The 21,676-nt window shown below is 44.5% G+C and overlaps 1 protein-coding gene across 1 annotated transcript in view; it reads right to left on the reverse strand.

Moving 5' to 3' along the window:
- Positions 1–21,303, reverse strand: part of MANEAL (mannosidase endo-alpha like) — a 65,438-nt gene extending 44,135 nt beyond the window's left edge. The window contains exon 1 of the mRNA XM_073572100.1: positions 20,997–21,303. The gene's annotated coding sequence lies outside the window, so the exon portion shown is untranslated. The remainder of the gene's footprint in view (positions 1–20,996) is intronic.
- Positions 21,304–21,676: the final 373 nt, after the last annotated feature.

A 21,676-nucleotide genomic window follows, 5' to 3' on the forward strand; every position in this document is an offset into this window, starting at 1 on the left:
CCACCGAAAGGATATTACACTGTTTTGTTTGGCCAGGCATGCATCACGATATTCGTGTATATTGTGAGTCTTGTCCTGACTGCCAAGCCTCTGCACCTAAGCCCCGGTTCTGTAGCCCTTTGGTACCCCTACCTATTATTGAAGTCCCGTTTGAGAGGATTGGGATGGATTTAGTTGGACCCCTTCCACGGTCTGCACGTGGACACCAACATATCCTGGTCATCTTGGATTATGCCACTCGTTACCCGGAGGCCATCCCTTTGCGTAACACGGCCACCAAGACGATTGCCAAGGAACTGGTGCATGTGTTTAGTCGGTTCGGTATACCAAAACAGATACTCACCGACCAGGGGACCCCCTTTATGTCCAGGGTAATGAAGGAGCTCTGCCGATTGTTACAAATCGAACCGTTACGCACATCCGTGTATCATCCTCAAACAGACGGGTTGGTCGAACGGTTCAATAAAACTCTGAAGCAGATGCTGAGAAAGGTGATAGACAAGGATGGGAAGAACTGGGACTATTTACTTCCGTATTTGCTTTTTGCCATCAGGGAAGTACCCCAGTCTTCCACGGGATTCTCGCCTTTCGAGTTATTGTACGCCCGACGTCCTCGCGGACTGTTAGACGTTGCAAAAGAAACCTAGGAGGGTCAGGTCACTCCGTTTAAAACGGTGATAGATCACGTCACACAAATGCAGGACCGTATTGCGGCTGTTATGCCTATAGTCAAAGAACACATGATGCAGGCTCAAGGAGCCCAAAAAAGAATCTATGATAGGGGCGCCAAGATCCGTACGTTTGCACCCGGAGATAGGGTGTTGATCCTGGTCCCCACGGTGGACAGTAAGTTCCTGGCAAAGTGGCAGGGCCCCTTTGAGATTAAGGAAAGAGTTGGTGAAGTAAACTACAAAGTATACCAGGCAGGTAAGCGGAAACCTGAACAGATTTATCATGTAAATCTGATAAAACCCTGGAAAGATCGGTCTGCCTTGTCAGCGGAGCTGGCCCGTCCCGTCTGCTCGCATTCCGTACCGGAGGTACGGGTTGCAGAGACTCTCTCGGAGCGGCAAAAGACTGAGGTCAGGCAGTTTCTACTTCACAACCAAAAGTTTTTCTCAGAAAAACCCGGGCAGACTACGCTAATGAAACATGACATCGTAACGGAACCTGGTGTCACAGTTCACGTAAAGCCCTACCGAATCCCGGAAGCGCGCCGTGAAGCCGTTTCCCGAGAAGTGAAGGCAATGTTAGAGTTAGGAGTCATTGAGGAATCGCACAGTGCGTGGTCCAGCCCGATTGTGCTAATTCCTAAACCGGACGGCACCATCCGGTTCTGCAATGACTTCAGGAAACTGAATGCGGTCTCAAAATTTGATGCCTATCCTATGCCCCGGGTCGACGAGTTAATAGATCGGTTAGGAAAAGCCCGGTATATTACGACCCTAGATCTAACAAAGAGGTATTGGCAGATCCCTCTGGCTGAGGCTGCCAGAGAAAAGACGGCATTTGCTACGCCGGAAGGTTTATTTCAGTATGTGTATATGCCGTTTGGACTGCACGGGGCACCGGCGACCTTCCAGAGACTGATGGATCGAGTCCTGAGGCCACATAGGCGGTACGCTTCGGCCTATTTGGATGACATTGTCATTTACAGCTTGGACTGGGAGACTCATCTCCAGAAAGTACAAGCTGTGATTGATGACCTGTGGGAGGCAGGTCTAAACGCGAACCCCAAGAAATGTCACATCGGGCTAGAAGCCCGGTATTTGGGGTATGTAATTGGGAGGGGTGTTGTTAAACCCCAGGTTGATAAGATTCAGGCGGTTCAGGACTGGCCACAACCTGTCAACAAGAAGCAGGTGCAAGCCTTCCTGGGGATCGCCGGCTATTATCGCCGGTTCATACCCAATTTTGCAGCCATCGCTACCCCCCTGACAGATCTTACAAAAGGGAAAGACTCCGTCATGATTAAATGGAGTTTAGCGGCTGAAGAAGCCTTCCATAGCCTAAAACGGGCACTTTGCTCTCAGCCCGTACTGGTGACTCCGGACTTCCGCAGAGAGTTTGTGGTACAAACGGATGCCTCTGATACCGGTATCGGGGCAGTACTCTCACAAGTGAGGGACGGAGTGGAACACCCAGTCCTCTATCTCAGCAGGAAGCTGAATAAACACGAGCAAAGGTATGCAGTCGTAGAAAAAGAGTGCCTCGCCATTAAGTGGGCTCTAGAGGCCCTCAAATATTACCTGGTGGGCCGAAAGTTCAGGCTGATCACGGACCATGCCCCTCTCAAGTGGATGCACTTGAACAAGGAACGGAATAGCCGGGTGACCCGGTGGTTCCTTGCCCTGCAGGCCTACACTTTTACGGTGGAGCACCGCCCAGGGGTACAGATGGGAAATGCAGATGCCCTGTCCCGAGTACACTGTTTGGCGGGTGTCATTGCTCGACCGGAGAGGTCTGAGCAGAGGGGGGGGGATATGTGAGAATCATGTGGGAATAGTGGATGAGGGCAGGTATATCTCGCCCAGATTCCTTTCCTATGTGGCCTAGTCTGGTCAGTATCGCACCTGCTTGCTAATGAATAATGGGAGGTGGATATAAAAGGATGCCAGGTGGTTGTGTGAGTGTCTCAGCCTGGGAACACAGAGAGCCTGTCTGTGTGAGAGACACACGTGAGTGAGAGCAGTGCCCACTGCAACTGTGGTTTGGCTGGACGGGAGAAGCCCGCCAGTTGGTAGTTAGGTTGTACTTTGTTTAGTTAGTGCCGGACAGGCAAGGATTTGTTTTATGTTTTATTTCTATATGCATTGCTTTCACCATTAATAAACCTGACCCAGTGTCAGTTATACCCGAATCCCAGCTCTGCGCCTGAGTTTCATGCTGAACGCACGTGACCTTTGACCCCAGCAAAGGCGATCCCGGAGTGTTTTATCACAGGACTTATGAAACACATTATGAATTTTAAATGTGACAGGAAGAGCCAACCGTAAAGAGACCGGATTAATAATTTCCAAAATCTTGTAAGGTCCAATAAATCTAGGCTTAAACTTAGGAGAAGCCACCTTCATAGCGATATTTTTTGATGACAACCAAACCATATCGCCCACCTTAAACTGGGGACCAACGGTCCTACGCCGGTTGGAAAACCACTGGGCCTTTTCCTGGGAGAGAGACAACTTATCCACTACTTGGTCCCAGATCTGGTGCATTCTCTCCACCACAGTGTCAACACCTGGGCAGGCAGAAGGCTCCACCTGCCCTGAAGAAAATCGAGGGAGAAACCCAAAGTTACAAAAGAAAAGGGTGACATCAAAGTGGGAGAACTAGCTCTATTATTTAAAGCAAATTCGGCCAAGGGCAAAAATGAAACCCAATCATCCTGATCGGCAGAAATAAAACATCTCAAATACGACTCCAAAGTCTGGTTTGTTCTCTCCGTCTGCCCATTGGCCTGAGGGTGAAACGCAGAAGAGAAGGACAACTGAAATCCCAGCTTGGAACAGAAAGTCCTCCAAAATCTAGACACAAACTGAACTCCTCTGTCAGATCCAATGTTCTCAGGAATCCCATGCAAGCGAACCACCTGTTGCAAAAACAAGGGCACCAACTCAGAGGAAGATGGCAACTTAGGGAGTGGTACAAGATGGACCATCTTAGAGAATTTATCACAAATCACCCAAATAACAGTCATTCTCTGAGAGACAGGCATATCAGAGATAAAATCCATTGAAATATGGGTCCATGGCCTCCTGGGCACCGGCAAAGGCATCAACAAGCCACTAGAGCGAGAACAAGGTTTAGACCGGGAGCAAGTCCCACAGGACTGCACAAAATTCCTGACATCATGAGACAAGGCGGGCCACCAAAAAGACCGACTCACCAGATCTCTAGTACCAAAAATACCTGGATGACCAGCCAAAGCAGAGCAATGAACTTCAGACATCACTCTCTTCCTCCACTGGTCAGGAACATACAACTTTCCACTGGGACAACGCTCAGGTTTGTCCTCCTAAAACTCTTCCAGAGCACGTCTCAAATCGGGGCGAGATGGCAGAAAGAACTACCCCCTCGCCTAAGATGGTAACAGACTTAGTCACAACAGGAGAATCAGCAAGGAAACTCCTAGAGAGGGCGTCTGCCTTGACATTCTTAGTGCCCGGAAGAAAAGAGACCACAAAATCAAAACGTGTGAAAAACAAGGCCCACCTAGCCTGTCTAGGATTCAAGCGCTTGGCCGACTCCAGGTAAATCAAATTCTTGTGGTCAGTAAGGACCACCACTTGGTGTTTGGCTCCCTCCAACCAATGTCTCCACTCCTCAAATGCCCATTTCATGGCCAACAGTTCCCGATTCCCCACATCATAGATACGTTCGGATGGGGAGAACTTTCGGGAAAAGAAAGCACAAGGATTCATTTTAGATGTCACAAGATCTTTTTGGGACAACACCGCTCCTGCACCAATCTCAGAAGCGTCCACCTCCACCTGAAACAGGAGTGAGACATCAGGTTGCCGCAAAACCGGAGCAGAAGTGAATCTTCGCTTCAGCTCCTGAAAGGAAGAAACAGCCTCGGGAGACCAATTCAGCACATCAGCACCCTTCCTAGTCAAATCCGTCAATGGCTTGGCAATACCAGAAAAAATAGCTATAAATTTCCGATAAAAATTAGCAAAACCCAAAAACTTCTGGAGGGCCTTCAAAGAAGTGGGCTGAACCCAATCATAAATGGCCTGTACCTTGGCCGGGTCCATTTCAATAGTTGACGGAGACAAAATAAATCCCAAAAATGAAATCCTCTGTACCCCAAAAAGGCATTTCGATCCCTTGACATACAGGGAATTCTCCCTCAAAATCCGGAACACAGTCCGAACATGTTCCACATGAGAGTCCCAATTCTTGGAGAAGATCAAAATATCATCCAGATAGATAATCAAAAATTTATCCACAAAGTCTCTGAATATATCGTTCATGAAGCACTGGAAGACAGAAGGGGCATTAGTGAGCCCAAAAGGCATCACCAGGTACTCAAAATGTCCCTCCGGAGTATTAACCCCTTCACTACCAAGGGTGGTTTGCACGTTAACTCCCGGGCCAATTTTTACAATTCTGACCACTGTACCTTTATGAGGTCATAACTCTGGAACGCTTTCATGGATCCCGGTGATTCTGACATTGTTTTATCGTGACATATTGTACTTCATGGTAGTGGTAAAATTGCATTCAAATAACTTGCGTTTATTTGTGAAAAAAACGGAAATTTGGCGAAAATTTTGAAAATTTTGCAATTTTCCAACTTTGAATTTTTATGCCCTTAAATCACAGCGATACGGCACACAAAAAACTTAATACATAACATTTCCCACATGTTTACTTTACATCAGCACAATTTTGGAACCAAAATTTTTTTTTGTTAGGAAGTTATAAGGATTAAAAATTGACCAGCGATTTCTCATTTTTGCAACACCATTTTATTTTTAGGGACCACTTCACATTTGAAGCCACTTTGAGGGGTCTATATGATAGAAAATACCCAAAAGTGACACCATTCTAAAAACTGCACCCCTTAAGGTGCTTAAAACCACATTCAAGAAGTTTATTAACCCTTTAGGTGCGTCACAGGAATTTTTTGAATATTAAAAAAAAAATGAACATTTAACTTTTTTTCACAAAAAAAATACTTCAGGTTCAATTTTCTTTATTTTACCAAGGGTAACAGGAGAAATTGGACTGCAAAAGTTATTGTGCAATTTGTCCTGAGTACGCTGATACCTGATATGTAGGGGGGAACCACTGTTTCGGCGCATGGCAGACCTCAGTAGGGAAGGAGCGCTGTTTGACTTTTTCAATGCAAAATTGGCTGGAATTCAGATCGGACGCCATGTCGCGTTTGGAGAGCCCCTGATGTACCTAAACAGTGGAAACCCCCCAAGTGACCCCATTTTGGAAACTAGACCCCCCAAGGAACTTATCTAGATATGTGGTGAGAACTTTGAACCCACAAGGGCTTCACAGAAGTTTATAACGTACAGTGGTACAATTAAAAAATCATATTTTTTCCACAAAAATGATCTTTTCACCCTCAATTCTTATTTTTCCAAAAGTAACAGAACCCTAAAAGATATTGTGCAATTTATCCTGAGTACGCTGATACCCCACATGTGGGTGTAAACCACTATTTGGGCGCATGGCAGAGCTCGGAAGGGAAGCAGCTCCATTTGACGTTTTTGGCTGGAATTGAGATCGGACACCATGTCGCGTTAGGAAAGCCCCTGATGTACCAAAACAGTAGAAACCCCCCACAAATGACACCATTTTGGAAACTAGACCCCCCAAGGAACTTATCTAGATGTGTGGTGAGCACTTTGAACCCCCCAGTGCTTCACTGAAGTTTATAACGTCCGGGCGTGAAAATAAAAAAAATCGTATTTTTTCCACAAACATGATCTTTTAGTCCCCATTTTTTTATTTTCCCAAGGGTAACAGGAGAAATTGGACCCCAAAAGTTGTTGTCCAATTTGTCCTGAGTACGCTGATACCTCATATGTGGGAGAAAACTACTGTATGGGCACACGTCAAGGCTCGGAAGGGAAGTAGTGACGTTTTGGAATGCAGACTTTGATGGATTGGTCTGCGGGTGTCATGTGCGTTTGGAGAGCCCCTGATGTACCTAAACAGTGGAAACCCCCCACAAGTGACCCCATTTTGGAAACTAGACCCCCTAATGAACTTATCTAGATGTGTGGTGAGCACTTTGAACCCCCCAGTGCTTCACAGAAGTTTATAACGACCGGGCGTGAAAATAAAAATATCGTATTTTTTCAACAAACATCATCTTTTAGTCCCCATTTTTTTTATTTTCCCAAGGGTAACAGGAGAAATTGGACCCCAAAAGTTGTTGTCCAATTTATCCTGAGTACGCTGATACCTCATATGTGGGAGAAAACTACTGTATGGGCACACGTCGGGGCTCGGAAGGGAAGTAGTGACGTTTTGGAATGCAGACTTTGATGGATTGGTATGCGGGTGTCATGTGCGTTTGGAAAGCCCCTGATGTACCTAAACTATTAAAACTCCCCACAAGTGACCCCATTTTGGAAACTAGACCCCCCACGGAGCTTATCTAGATGTGTGGAGAGCACTTTGAACCCCCAAGTGCTTCACAGAAGTTTATAACGCCCGGGCGTGAAAATAAAAAAAACATTTTTTTCAGCAAAATTATATTTTTGCCCCCAATTTTTTATTTTCCTAAGGGTAACAGGAGAAATTGGACCCCAAAAGTTGTTTTGTAATTTGTCCTGAGTAGGCTGATACCCTACATGTGGGGGTAAAACACTGTTTGGGCACATGGCAGAGCTTGGAAGGGAAGGAGCACCATTTGACTTTTTCAACGCAGAATTGGCTGGAATTGAGATCAGACGCCATGTTGACTTTGGAGAGCACCTGATGTGCCCAAACAGTGGAAACCCCCAATTATAACTCCAACCCTAACCTCAACACACCCCTAACCCTAATCTGAGCCCTAGCCCTAACCCTAGCCCTAACCCTAGCCCTAACCCTAGCCCTAGCCCTAACCCTACCCTAACCCTAACCCTAGCGGGAAAATGGAAATAAATACATTTTCTTTTAGTTTTATTATTTTTCCCTAACTAAGGGGGTGATAACGGGGGGTTTGATTTACGATTTATGGCGGTTTTTATGTTTGGCGGCTGTCGCACGCTAAAAGACGCTTTTTATTGTAAAAATAGTTTTTGCATCACCACATATTGTGAGCTATAATTTTTCCGTATTTTGACCCACCGAGTCATGTGAGGTCTTATTTTTTGCGGGACGAGTTGACGTTTTTATTGGTACCATTTTCGGGCACGTGACATTTTTTGATCGCTTTTTATTCCGATTTTTGGGGCGCAGAATGAACAAAAACCAGCGTTTCATGAATTTCTTTTGGGGGGGTGCGTTTACACCGTTCCGCGTGCGGTAAAATTGATAAAGTGGTTTTATTCTTCGGGTCAGTACGGTTACAGCGATACCTCATTTAGGTCTTTTTTTATGTTTTGTCGGTTTTTTGCAATGAAAACAATTTTATATAAAAAATAATTATTTTTGTATCGCTTTATTCTGCGAGCTATAACTTTTTAATTTTTTTGCGGATGATGCTGTATGGCAGCTCGTTTTTGCGGGACAAGATGACGTTTTCAGCGGTACCATGCATATTTATATATTTATATGCGTCTTTTTGATCGCGCGTTATTGCACTTTTTGTTCGGTGGTATGATAATAAATCATTATTTTTTGCTTCGTTTTTTATTTTTATTTTTTAAGGGGTTCGCTAAAGGGGCTAACTAATGGGACAGTTTTATAGGGCAGGTCATTACGGACGCGGCGATACCAAATATGTGTACTTTTATTGTTTTTGTTTTTTTTTATTTTGAAAAAATGGATTTATTGGGGAATATTTTTTTTTTTTTACTAATTTATTTAGCGATTTTTTTTTAATTATTTTTAACACTTTTTTTTTTTTTTTACTTTATTACCTTGTCCCAGGTGGGACATCACTGTCCTGTGACAGATCGCTGATCTGTCACATCACAGATCACTGTGACAGATCAGCGATCTGACACAGGCACTGCTGCAGACTTCCTCATGCCTGCGCTTTGCAGGCACTGAGGAAGCCAGCTTCCTCAGGCCCCCGTCGCCATCTTGGATTCGGGGGCCTGGAGGAAAGGAGCCCCCCGCAGCAGCGCTGCACACTGCACTGCCGTGGGGGGCTCAGGGAAGCACGGAGGGAGCCCCCTCCCTGCCGATGCTTCCCTTTAACCCCCGGTGTGCAAGGGGTTAAAGTGTCGGGGGCGGTCCGTGACCGCCCCTGACACATTGTGCCGGGTGTCAGCTATGATAATTAGCTGACACTCGGCCGCGATCAGCGGCGCTCACCACGTGGGCGCCGCTGATCGCGATGACGTAATATTCCGTCCATGGTAATTAGGTCCATGGTCACATGGACGGAATATTACGTCAATTGTAGGTAAGGGGTTAAACGCCGTCTTCCATTCATCCCCATGCTTAATGCGAATAAGATTATACGCCCCCCTGAGGTCAAGCTTGGTAAACCAGCAAGCACCTTTAACTCTGGAGAATAGATCAGAAATCAGGGGTAACGGATACCAATATTTAACAGTAATTTTGTTGAGGGCACAATAGTCAATACAAGGCCTTAATGAACCATCCTTTTTAGCCATGAAAAAAAAAAACAGCACCTAAGGGTGAAGAGGATGGTCTAATATGACCCTTCTCCAATGACTCCTTAATATAGGATCGCATAGCCTCGTACTCGGGTACAGATAAATTGAAGAGCCGACCCTTGGGGAATTTACACCCCGGGTTCAGCTCAATTGCACAGTCATAACTCCTATGAGAAGGCAAAGACGCAGACTCATTCTCACTAAATACATCATAAAAGTCAGCCAAATAGTCAGGAACATCATGCGACTGGGGAGAGGTGGAGAAAACAGGAGCATCACTAAGGACACACCGACAACCCCACCTCACCACAGACAAAGATTTCCAATCCAGAACTGGATTATGGATTTGCAACCAGGGAAACCCCAGAACAATGGTATCATGCAAATTATGCAACACCAAAAATCTGCAATTTTCTTGATGGTCTGGGGTGACCCGCATTACCACCTGGGTCCAAAACTGAGGTTTATTCTTCGCCAAAGGAGTAGCATCAATACCCCTCAAAGGGATAGGCGTCCGCAGAGGTGTCATAGGAAATCCACAACATTTAGCAAAATCCAAGTCCATCAGGTTCAGAGCTGCTCCCGAATCCACAAAAGCCTTGGCGGAAAATGTGGACAGGGAGCAGATCAGAGTAATTGCCAGAAGAAACTTAGGTTGAACACCACCCACAGAAAACGTGTGTGCACAACGTTTCTCTCGTTTAGGGCAGACAGAAATAATATGCGAGGCATCTCCACAAAAAAACACAGCTTATTACGCCTTCTGAACTCCTGACGTTGCGCCCTAGACAAAACTCTATCACATTGCATAGGTTCAGACATTTGTTCAACAGGTGGCAATATCTCTCGTGTAGTTTTGCGTTCACGTAAACGCCGATCCACCTGAATGGCTAATGACATAGAATTGTCAAGACCAGAGGGAACAGGAAATCCCACCATAGTATCTTTTACAGTTTCTGACAAACCCTTCCGAAAGAGGGCTGCCAAGGCACCATCATTCCAGGTAGTAAGTACCGCCCACTTTCGGAATTTTTGACAGTACAACTCTGCCGAATCCCGACCCTGGCTTAATGCCAACAGGGTCTTTTCAGCCTGATCAATAGCATTAGGTTCATCATACAACAACCCCAAGGCTTGAAAAAATGCGTTCACATTATTCAGAATAGGATCATCAGGTTTCAAAGAAAACGCCCAATCCTGGGGATCGCCACGCAGCATAGAGATGACAATCTTAACCTGCTGCGCGGAGTTCCCCGACGAGTTAGGCTTCAAGGCAAAAAATAATTTACAATTATTCTTGAAATTCAAGAATTTAGACCGATCCCCCAAAAAAACATCAGGAGTAGGAATCTTTGGTTCAGCAGCATGTGAATGAGCAAGATAGGCGGAAATTCCCCGCACTTCAGCAGCGAGCTGCTCCACATGATCAGACAATTGCTTCATCTCCATTGAGAGAAAAATTCCCCCTATGGCCTCAGAGATATAGAGGAAAAAATATGCACAAAAAAAAATTCTGACACACTTTTTTTTTTTTTTTTACAATTCTCTCCTGCTTTTGAGTACCCTAGGATCTGCGGTATGGCTGGTGATTCTGTTATGATGAGTCACTGAAGGAGGAAAAAACAAAATACTAGCTAAGTCCAGAAAAACCAGAGAGGTTGGCAGCTATCGGATTGCAGACCCCTGAACCTATCCACAACAACTAGCAGTAGCCGTGGGGGGTTCCTACGGTGCCCTAGACCCCTCGATCACAGCCGGAGAACTACATAGCCTAAAGACAGAAAGGGGAAAAACTAAACTGCCCCAGAGCAGACCCCAAAGCAATAGGCAGCCCCCAACATATAATGACGGTGAAGCAAGATGAAAACACTAACACAGATAGAAAGATAGGTTGAGCAAATGATGGGGCCCAAGCTAACTAAATAGGACAGCATAGGAAAGCTGCTGTCTGCCATCCGCAAAAACCCTATCCAAAATGAGCCAACCGACTGATAGGAAAAACAGGCCCTGAAGTTGCTAGGCTTCAAAAGACTATATCAGCATTCAGGTATATTCTGAAGACAGAGCAAAAGATCAACAGATGAGAGACAAAAATGGAATTCAGCTCACCCCCGGCCGCGGATGGCAGAACTCCCAAAAAACAAGGCAAAACAAAAACAAAACTGAAGAGTACAAAGCAGAGCAGAAAAACTTAGCTTTGAGACGCAGGAATCAGACTGGTCTCCAAGAATCCAGCAGAATCACCAGCAAGGCAGAAGGGTGGCAGCTGCCTTATATCCAGTCCTCAATTCCAGCCACCCAGTCATTATCTAGCTGCCCAGGTGTTTGGTAATCAGCCTCACTACCTTCCTTCACCAGAGGAGGGAGTTCATCAGACCTCAATGGTGAAGGGAAAAATGAACTCACAACAGTGGCATATTCACCAAAGCCGCACATTGGGGTTCTGGTTGAGCCAGAGGGGAGGCCCCAGACCCCGACAACTGCTGCTGCTGCTCCAACACACTGTGCAGCACCTCACTCTCCTCAGTAAGGACCAGAAACAATTGGTCACAGGTCTGTACTTGGCCCATGGCTCACCAGACAAAATGAGTGGTTGGTTATAAACTGTCACGTGTACCTGTCCTGTGTGACATGACCCGCAGGTCAGTAACTGAAACAAGACAAAGAGGGGACACCGGGGAAACAGTTATAACGGTGGGCCCTGCAATAGGGAACGGGGACGTGGAGACCTCCTACACTCCCCTGCGGCAGTGTCCATGAACACTCCTAATGTTCCCTATACAGGCTCTTCACCTGTCGCTGACCAGGATACCTGAATCCCTCACTAGCCCTGCACCTATTCCTTACTAGGGAAATGGATAGTGCGGACACTGGTCCCACCGCTGCACTAATACACATGAAGGAAAATACACCAAACGGGGGAAAACAACAAAACACTTATCTTTCTCTGCTGAAGTCACCGGGCAGCAGAGTTCATCACCGGACTAGCTTTCAGCAGTGGCTCAACGCCTAAGAGCCAGCTGCTACCCTCACCATCTTCAGCAGTGGCTCGACACCTAAGAGCCAGCTGCTACCTTCACCATTTTTCTCTGCTGCAAACACCGGGCAGCAGACTTCAGCACCAGATCAACTTTCAGCAGTGGCTAAACACCTCAGAGCCAGCTGCTTCACCGTGGTTGGAATCCACTAAGGACCTGCTATAACCAACACCAGCTGACAGACCAGGTGACCTTATATAGCAAGGAGGAGTGGTCACATTAGCAGGGAAAACAACAGACATGTAATAACACCTGTGGCCACCGGGGGCAAAAAACCCATATTAACTCCCTAAAAGACCTGAAAGGAAAAAAAAAGGTTTAAATCAGGGAATCCCAAATCTGACACAGATCCAAGAATTGGACTGTGACACTACGGTTTTCACCCCCATTTTATTCCAGGCTGGATTCAGGGTGTCCAGGGGCTGATTCGGCAATTCAGCGGTTGGGGGAGGTGTGGAGGGAGGTCCAGAGGAACATTGGTGAGGCTCAGGGCAAACATAAACATTTTGCTGACAAGCGACGGTCTTTAGGGCCGGTATTTCTAGTAGGAGATAAGGTGTGGTTGTCTACTAAGAACATACGGTTGAAGGTTCCTTCTGTTCAGCTGGGTCCCAAGTTTACTAGCCCTTACGAGATCATGGAGGTTGTCAACCCAGTTGCCTTTCGCTTGCGCCTTCCTCCATCGCTTCGGATCCGCAATGTGTTCCATAAGTCCCTCCTGAAGTCATTTATACCTTCCTCTGTTGGGTCGCCATCCCTTCCGCCACCTGTCGGATGGTCAGACTGAGTATGAAGTGGAACGGATTGTGGATTCTTGCATGGTCCGCCGTTCACTTCAGTATTTGGCTCACTGAGGATCGATTGAGGGTCTCGGTGTGATCTGTCCATGCTGAATGCTTGGTTTGGGCCTTTCATGCTCATTATCCTGGGAAGCCTGGGGTGGCCCCTCCTTGAGAGAGGAGGGTACTGTCATGATCCAGGCCGGGTTTTGTTTCCCATCACTCTTTCCCGGTCTGATCATGTCAAGGGTTATCTTTTCTCTGCCTCGCTCTGGCGCCAGGCTGGCTATTTCTCTTCACTGCATCCTGCAGGCAGTGTCAGTTATAGTTTCTGCCTACGGCGTGAGTAGCTGACTCTATGTATACCCTTATTTGTCCTTTTGCTGTATTTGCACTTCTGTTTTGTTCCCCTCTTCCCGTCCTGACTCTGTGTTCCCCCTTTCATGTTTTGGACTCTCTAGTATTTGACTTGGCTTGGACCCTGACCTGCTGTTTGTCTCTTGTCTTTGGCATATCTGCTCCTGACTGGTACTGACCCATTCGACTTGTTTCTGACTCTGTGTTTGCTTATTCTTTTAGTACTGCGCTACAGACTAATATCGACCTGGCTTGTTTGACTATTCTGATGCCACCTGCTGGTAACTTTGCTGCTGCGCTGCAGGTCTGCTCTTGCTGTGTGCGGTCCTCCCTCCACTCTATTGCCATCTAGTGGAGCTTATATCTACCTGCATAGCAAAAGCGTGACACTTATGCCATATATCTATGGTAATACATCCTATACCTATGCCATATATCTATGGACGTACAACCTATAACTTTGCCATATTTCTATGGTCGCATATTCTATACTTATGCCATATATCTAAGGTCGTACATCCTATACCTATGCCATACAGTATATCTATGGTCGTACACCCTATACCTATGCCATATATCTATGGTTGTGCATCCTATACCTATGCCAAATATCTATATTCGTACATCCTCTACCTATGCCATATATCTTGGGTCGTATATCCTATACCTTTGTTTCGTCATGTATCTGGGGTCATATATCCCATACGACATATATCTGGGGTCATATATCCAATACCTTTGTCATAAAACTGGGGTCATATATCCCATACAACATATATCTGAGGTTAATATATACTACACCTATACCATATATCAGAGGTTGTATACCCATACCAATGCCATATATCTGGGGTTGTATGTCCCATACCTACACTATATAGCTAGGGTTGTATATTCCATACCTACACCATATATCTCGGGTTTAGATCCCATATCTAGACCATATATCTTGAGTTGTATATCCCATACAAACACCATACATCTCTGGTTGTATATCCCATACCTACACCATTTACAGTGGGGCAAAAAAGTATTTAGTCAGTCAGCAATAGTGCAAGTTCCACCACTTAAAAAGATGAGAGGCGTCTGTAATTTACATCATAGGTAGACCTCAACTATGGGAGACAAACTGAGAAAAAAAAATCCAGAAAATCACATTGTCTGTTTTTTTTTCAGTTTATTTGCATATTATGGTGGAAAATAAGTATTTGGTCAGAAACAAAATTTCATCTCAATACTTTGTGATATATCCTTTGTTGGCAATGACAGAGGTCAAACGTTTTCAGTAAGTCTTCACAAGGTTGCCACACACTGTTGTTGGTATGTTGGCCCATTCCTCCATGCAGATCTCCTCTAGAGCAGTGATGTTTTTGGCTTTTCGCTTGGCAACACGGACTTTCAACTCCCTCCAAAGGTTTTCTATAGGGTTGAGATCTGGAGACTGGCTAGGCCACTCCAGGACCTTGAAATGCTTCTTACGAAGCCACTCCTTCGTTGCCCTGGCGGTGTGCTTTGGATCATTGTCATGTTGAAAGACCCAGCCACGTTTCATCTTCAATGCCCTTGCTGATGGAAGGAGATTTGCACTCAAAATCTCACGATACATGGCCCCATTCATTCTTTCATGTACCCGGATCAGTCGTCCTGGCCCCTTTGCAGAGAAACAGCCCCAAAGCATGATGTTTCCACCACCATGCTTTACAGTAGGTATGGTGTTTGATGGATGCAACTCAGTATTCTTTTTCCTCCAAACACGACAAGTTGTGTTTCTACCAAACAGTTCCAGTTTGGTTTCATCAGACCATAGGACATTCTCCCAAAACTCCTCTGGATCATCCAAATGCTCTCTAGCAAACTTCAGACGGGCCCGGACATGTACAGGCTTAAGCAGTGGGACACGTCTGGCACTACAGGATCTGAGTCCATGGTGGCGTAGTGTGTTACTTATGGTAGGCCTTGTTACATTGGTCCCAGCTCTCTGCAGTTCATTCACTAGGTCCCCCCGCGTGGTTCTGGGATTTTTGCTCACCGTTCTTGTGATCATTCTGACCCCACGGGGTGGGATTTTGCGTGGAGCACCAGATCGAGGGAGATTATCAGTGGTCTTGTATGTCTTCCATTTTCTAATTATTGCTCCCACAGTTGATTTCTTCACTCCAAGCTGGTTGGCTATTGCAGATTCAGTCTTCCCAGCCTGGCGCAGGGCTACAATTTTGTTTCTGGTGTCCTTTGACAGCTCTTTGGTCTTCACCATAGTGGAGTTTGGAGTCAGACTGTTTGAGGGTGTGCACAGGTGTCTTTTTATACTGATAACAAGTTTAAACAGGTGCCATTACTACAGGTAATGAGTGGAGGAAAGAGGAGACTCTTAAAGAAGAAGTTACAGGTCTGTGAGAGCCAGAAATCTTGATTGCATATTATGGTGGAAAATAAGTATTTGGTCAGAAACAAGCAAATAAAATGAAAAAAAAACAGACAATGTGATTTTCTGGATTTTTTTTTCTCAGTTTGTCTCCCATAGTTGAGGTCTACCTATGATGTAAATTACAGACGCCTCTCATCTTTTTAAGTGGTGGAACTTGCACTATTGCTGACTGACTAAATACTTTTTTGCCCCACTGTATCTGTGGTTGTATACCCTATACCTACACCATATATCTGGGGTTGTATAACCCATACTACACCATATATCTCGGGTTGTATATCCCATAGTACACCATATATCTGCGGTTGTATATCCCATGCCTACATCATATATCTGGGGTTGTATATCCCATACCTACACCATATATCTGGGGTTGTATATCTGATACCTACACCATATATCTGGGGTTGTATATCCCATACCTACACCATATATCTGGGGTTGTATATCCCATACCTACACCATATATCTGGGGTTGTATATCCCATACCTACACCATACATCTGGGGTTGTATATCCCATACCTACACCATACATCTGGGGATGTATATCCCATACCTACACCATATATCTGGGGTTGTATATCCCATACCTACACCATATATCTGGGGTTGTATATCCCATACCCACACCATATATCTGGGGTTATATATCCCATACCTACACCATATATCTGGGGTTGTATATCCCATACCTGTACCATATATCTGGTGTTGTATATCCCATACATACACCATATATCTGGGGTTATATATCCCATACCCACACCATATATCTGGGGTTGTATATCCCATACATACACCATATATCTGGGGTTGTATATCCCATACCTGTACCATATATCTGGTGTTGTATATCCCATACAAACACCATATATCTGGGGTTATATATCCCATACATACACCATATATCTGGGGTTGTATATCCCATACATACACCATATATCTGGGGTTGTATATCCCATACCTACACCATATATCTGGGGTTATATATCCCATACCTACACCATATATCTGGGGTTGTATATCCCATACCTGTACCATATATCTGGTGTTGTATATCCCATACATACACCATATATCTGGGGTTATATATCCCATACCCACACCATATATCTGGGGTTGTATATCCCATACATACACCATATATCTGGGGTTGTATATCCCATACCTGTACCATATATCTGGTGTTGTATATCCCATACATACACCATATATCTGGGGTTATATATCCCATACATACACCATATATCTGGGGTTGTATATCCCATACATACACCATATATCTGGGGTTGTATATCCCATACATACACCATATATCTGGGGTTGTATATCCCATACATACACCATATATCTGGGGTTATATATCCCATACCTACAGCATATATCTGGGGTTGTATATCCCATACATACACCATATATCTGGGGTTGTATATCCCATACATACACCATATATCTGGTGTTGTATATCCCATACATACACCATATATCTGGGGTTATATATCCCATACATACACCATATATCTGGGGTTGTATATCCCATACATACACCATATATCTGGGGTTGTATATCCCATACATACACCATATATCTGGGGTTGTATATCCCATACATACACCATATATCTGGGGTTATATATCCCATACCTACAGCATATATCTGGGGTTGTATATCCCATACATACACCATATATCTGGGGTTATATATCCCATACCTACAGCATATATCTGGGGTTATATATCCCATACCCACACCATATATCTGGGGTTGTATATCCCATACATACACCATATATCTGGGGTTATATATCCCATACCTACAGCATATATCTGGGGTTGTATATCCCATACATACACCATATATCTGGGGTTATATATCCCATACATACACCATATATCTGGGGTTATATATCCCATACCTACAGCATATATCTGGGGTTGTATATCCCATACCCACACCATATATCTGGGGTTATATATCCCATACCTACACCATATATCTGGGGTTGTATATCCCATACCTGTACCATATATCTGGTGTTGTATATCCCATACCTGTACCATATATCTGGGGTTGTATATCCCATACCCACACCATATATCTGGGGTTGTATATCCCATACCTGTACCATATATCTGGTGTTGTATATCCCATACCTGTACCATATATCTGGGGTTGTATATCCCATACCCACACCATATATCTGGGGTTGTATATCCCATACATACACCATATATCTGGGGTTATATATCCCATACCTACAGCATATATCTGGGGTTGTATATCCCATACATACACCATATATCTGGGGTTATATATCCCATACCTACAGCATATATCTGGGGTTATATATCCCATACCCACACCATATATCTGGGGTTGTATATCCCATACATACACCATATATCTGGGGTTATATATCCCATACCTACAGCATATATCTGGGGTTGTATATCCCATACATACACCATATATCTGGGGTTATATATCCCATACATACACCATATATCTGGGGTTGTATATCCCATACCCACACCATATATCTGGGGTTATATATCCCATACCTACACCATATATCTGGGGTTGTATATCCCATACCTACACCATATATCTGAGGTTGTATATCCCATACCCACACCATATATCTGGTGTTGTATATCCCATACCTGTACCATATATCTGGGGTTGTATATCCCATACCTACACCATATATCTGGGGTTGTATATCCCATACCCACACCATATATCTGGGGTTGTATATCCCATACCTACACCATATATCTGGGGTTGTATATCCCATACCTGTACCATATATCTGGTGTTGTATATCCCATACATACACCATATATCTGGGGTTATATATCCCATACCCACACCATATATCTGGGGTTGTATATCCCATACATACACCATACATCTGGGGTTATATATCCCATACCTACAGCATATATCTGGGGTTGTATATCCCATACATACACCATATATCTGGGGTTGTATATCCCATACCTACACCATATATCTGGGGTTGTATATCCCATACCTGTACCATATATCTGGTGTTGTATATCCCATACATACACCATATATCTGGGGTTGTATATCCCATACCTACACCATATATCTGGGGTTATATATCCCATACCCACACCATATATCTGGGGTTGTATATCCCATACATACACCATATATCTGGGGTTATATATCCCATACCTACAGCATATATCTGGGGTTATATATCCCATACCTACAGCATATATCTGGGGTTGTATATCCCATACCTACACCATATATCTGGGGTTGTATATCCCATACATACACCATATATCTGGGGTTATATATCCCATACCTACAGCATATATCTGGGGTTATATATCCCATACCTACAGCATATATCTGGGGTTGTATATCCCATACCTACACCATATATCTGGGGTTGTATATCCCATACATACACCATATATCTGGGGTTGTATATCCCATACCTACACCATATATCTGGGGTTGTATATCCCATACCTACACCATATATCTGGGGTTATATATCCCGTACCTACTGCATATATCTGGGGTTATATATCCCATACCTACAGCATATATCTGGGGTTGTATATCCCATACCTACACCATATATCTGGGGTTGTATATCCCATACATACACCATATATCTGGGGTTGTATATCCCATACCTACACCATATATCTGGGGTTATATATCCCATACCCACACCATATATCTGGGGTTGTATATCCCATACATACACCATATATCTGGGGTTATATATCCCATACCTACAGCATATATCTGGGGTTATATATCCCATACCTACAGCATATATCTGGGGTTATATATCCCATACCTACACCATATATCTGGGGTTGTATATCCCATACATACACCATATATCTGGGGTTGTATATCCCATACCCACACCATATATCTGGGGTTGTATATCCCATACCCACACCATATATCTGGGGTTGTATATCCCATACCCACACCATATATCTGGGGTTGTATATCCCATACATACACCATATATCTGGGGTTGTATATCCCATACCTACACCATATATCTGGGGTTATATATCCCATACCCACACCATATATCTGGGGTTGTATATCCCATACATACACCATATATCTGGGGTTATATATCCCATACCTACAGCATATATCTGGGGTTATATATCCCATACCTACAGCATATATCTGGGGTTATATATCCCATACCTACACCATATATCTGGGGTTGTATATCCCATACATACACCATATATCTGGGGTTGTATATCCCATACCCACACCATATATCTGGGGTTGTATATCCCATACCCACACCATATATCTGGGGTTGTATATCCCATACATACACCATATATCTGGGGTTATATATCCCATACCTACAGCATATATCTGGGGTTGTATATCCTATACCTACAGCATATATCTGGGGTTGTATATCCCATACCTACACCATATATCTGGGGTTGTATATCCCATACATACACCATATATCTGGGGTTGTATATCCCATACATACACCATATATCTGGGGTTGTATATCCCATACCCACACCATATATCTGGGGTTGTATATCCCATACCCACACCATATATCTGGGGTTATATATCCCATACCTACAGCATATATCTGGGGTTATATATCCCATACCTACACCATATATCTGGGGTTGTATATCCCATACCCACACCATATATCTGGGGTTGTATATCCCATACCTACACCATATATCTGGGGTTGTATATCCCATACATACACCATATATCTGGGGTTGTATATCCCATACATACACCATATATCTGGGGTTGTATATCCCATACCCACACCATATATCTGGGGTTGTATATCCCATACCCACACCATATATCTGGGGTTATATATCCCATACCTACAGCATATATCTGGGGTTATATATCCCATACCTACACCATATATCTGGGGTTGTATATCCCATACCCACACCATATATCTGGGGTTGTATATCCCATACCTACACCATATATCTGGGGTTGTATATCCCATACATACACCATATATCTGGGGTTGTATATCCCATACATACACCATATATCTGGGGTTGTATATCCCATACATACACCATATACGTGGGGCCGTGTGCACTTTACCTACCTTACAGCTTGGTGAGCATATGACTACTACTGATCCGACCACCCAAGGGCTGCAGAATGCAGGTGGTGCTCATTGTGTCCAGCCCAGGCTTACAATGAGGGGGGCTGCAGCATGCCAGCCGTGGTGGTGCTGTCGTCCTGAAGGCTCCTGTGTCCCCCTCCTGCAATGACTGTCGCCATGGAGTGTAGTGTATAGACGGTGCGGTGTGTCAGGAGGAGGCGGCAGCACGCAGGATCCTCACAGCAGACATCAAGCCTCCCGCTCTTCCCCGCACTTCTCTCATCCTCTGTCCATCCTGCACAAAGCTTTCATTAGAAAAAAGCAGGGGCATACCATCACTGACACGGGGGTGCTACATCAGGTGCACATGTTATGCAGACAGGCTATAAGTTATTTCTAGTGACTCCATATTGTGTAGATGTATATTACTATGGGCACAATATGCATCTAATGATATATAATGTTATAAAGGAAAGGATGGAGCTATTGTAAGGAATGTTCTCGTACACACCCCTGCCTTCAGCCAGTGGTGCATCCCATGATGTGAGCACTCCGCAGTGTGAACAGAAGGCAGCTCTATATGGATGGTGTGGTGGAACCTGCACGGTGCCAGTGTATTAGTATACAGTAATTAGTATACATTATACTGAAACCCGACTCGACCATAAAAAAGGCAAAGT

Source organism: Dendrobates tinctorius, unplaced genomic scaffold (assembly GCF_039654945.1).
Source record: "Dendrobates tinctorius isolate UK_male_01 unplaced genomic scaffold, ASM3965494v1 ptg000007l, whole genome shotgun sequence".
NCBI classification, from domain to species: domain Eukaryota; kingdom Metazoa; phylum Chordata; class Amphibia; order Anura; family Dendrobatidae; genus Dendrobates; species Dendrobates tinctorius.